This window comes from Salmo salar, chromosome 17 (assembly GCF_965601325.2).
Source record: "Salmo salar chromosome 17, fSalSal1, whole genome shotgun sequence".
Lineage (NCBI taxonomy): Eukaryota > Metazoa > Chordata > Actinopteri > Salmoniformes > Salmonidae > Salmo > Salmo salar.
The window spans coordinates 34292501-34295000 of record NC_138307.1 but is presented as its reverse complement, the minus strand read 5'-3'; the positions used below and the strand labels follow the sequence as shown (position 1 = coordinate 34295000).

General features: G+C 44.9%; 1 protein-coding gene across 1 annotated transcript in view; it reads left to right on the top strand.

Moving 5' to 3' along the window:
• The window catches only part of LOC106591129 (protein diaphanous homolog 3), a 667062-nt gene that overhangs the window by 53257 nt on the left and 611305 nt on the right, over positions 1 to 2500 (top strand). The window lies entirely within an intron of this gene.

Genomic DNA, 2500 nt, shown 5'->3' with positions numbered 1-2500 from the left:
TTCCATTGACAAGCATCTAACAGAGTGCATGTGGTGTCAGTCAGGGTTTGTGATATGCAGATCAGTTTGAGTGTGAAGCCTGTCATTGGAGTGGACCCTTGTCATGTCCTGTTCTGCTGGAGGGGAAGCATGACTTATAGAATTAGGTGGTCGGCGGTCGCAGTGCTGAGCGGTGGTTATGAGTTCAAATGGCATCCTATTCCCTATGTAGTGCCCTACTTTTGACCCTAGGCTCATAGTAAGGCTCTGGTGAAAAGTAGTGCACTACAGTATTCAGGTAATAGGGAGCCATTTGAGAAGCACCTGAGGAAAGCTAAATGATTGTACATGAACAGCGGTTCTTGACAGTGAAGACATTTAAAACCATACAGATCTCAATTCCCCGTGTAGCCTAATAGAATTTGTTGAGGACAGATTCAACTATTTGTCTGAATTTTCTGCTTCTAGCCTGGCTCTCTGTCAGACCCTCTCCCCTGTTAGGTCTGTAATGTTCCACGTGACTGCTATTTAATAGCGTCTTGACCGTAGATACATTTATTGTTGATCCGTAGTACCCAACAACGTCTTTCTGCACAACACAATGTAGCAGGTGGTGCTTAGCCAGCCCTATCCAATCCACTGACAGTCCACTGGCTGCGACAACTCCATCATGGCCGGCCTTGAAATGCTACTAGAATTTAATTTAGCAACAGTTTCCACACACACCTTATCTCCCTCCCTCCCTCCCTCCCTCCCTCCCTCCCTCCCTCCCTCCCTCCCTCCCTCCCTCCCTCCCTCCCTCCCTCCCTCCCTCCCTCCCTCCCTCCCTCCCTCCCTCCCTCCCTCCCTCAATTTAGTTATTTCCCTCCCTCCCTCCCTCCCTCCCTCCCTCCTGCTTCTCTTATTAGACCCTCTTTTCCATCTCAATTTGTTTGCCTCTGTCCTTCTCCCTGCCCCTCCTCTTTCCCTCCTTCCCTTCCTCAATAACAATGTTTCAACCAAGCGAAATCCTTTGATTTCTCTCCTCCCCTCTCCTAAAACCCTCTTGCTCTAAACATGAATGTTTTTCAAATCCATGTAATTTTCTGTCCTCTTTGCTATTCTTTCCATCTTTTATCCTATCTTGTGAATCGATTGGCGTGACGACGATCTGTGTCTGTTTGTGCCGAGGGGGGGAAACCGAATCGTCTAATCAGAGGCAGTGATCTCGGCATGTTTCCTGCAGAGCGAACAACGCTGCTAAACCCCAGCTCAAACACTAGCGCTTGATTCCAAACAAACACAACACACACTGACAATGAACAGGAGGATAAAGAGAACAGAGACTGTTAATAATGGAGGCCTTTTGTACAGTCAATAGAGATGCTTGACTCCAAAACAAACACACACTGAGGATGAACAGGAGGATAAACAGAACAGAGACTGTTAATAATGAAGGCCTTTTGTACAGTCAATAGAGATGCTTGACTCCAAAACAAACACACACTGAGGATGAACAGGAGGATAAACAGAACAGAGACTGTTAATAATGAAGGCCTTTTGTACAGTCAATAGAGATGCTGATGATGTACAGAGAGAAGAGGGAAAAACACATTCTAAAGTGTTAAAATCCTGCCAGCCATCCATACTTAGTGGGTCACTAAGTGTTATAGTGTATTATTATGGGGGTCACTAAGTGTAATGGTGTGTTATTATGGGGGTCACTAAGTGTAATGGTGTGTTATTATGGGGGTCACTAAGTGTTATAGTATATTATTATGGGGGTCACTAAGTGTTATAGTGTATTATTATGGGGGTCACTAAGTGTAATGGTGTGTTATTATGGGGGTCACTAAGTGTTATAGTGTGTTATTATGGGGGTCACTAAGTGTTATAGTATATTATTATGGGGGTCACTAAGTGTTATAGTATATTATTATGGGGGTCACTAAGTGTTATAGTATATTATTATGGGGGTCACTAAGTGTTATAGTGTATTATTATGGGGGTCACTAAGTGTAATGGTGTGTTATTATGGGGGTCACTAAGTGTAATGGTGTGTTATTATGGGGGTCACTAAGTGTTATAGTGTGTTATTATGGGGGTCACTAAGTGTTATAGTGTGTTATTATGGGGGTCACTAAGTGTTATAGTGTGTTATTATGGGGGTCACTAAGTGTTATAGTGTATTATACTGTCAGTATAGGATACACTGGTTTAGGGGTAATGGCTGCTGTCTGTCTTGTAGGGTATTTGAGTGTAACAGACACACACACACACACACACACATACACACACGTCACAGAGCACAGCGTTGAGTGCTCTCTAGCGGAGACAGACGGGGTGAATGATAGCGGTGGGCTTTAGGGTTGTTGTACTTGGTACCACTGATGTTCATTAGCCAGACTTCAGAGCGAGTTGGATGAAGGGAGTCTGTCTGTCGGTCGGTCGGTCGGTCGGTCGGTCGGTCGGTCGCGTAAATGCAACTAACAACCCCAAGTCTGATACATCTGTGGTCTGTCGTTGGTCAGCCAGCATCAGG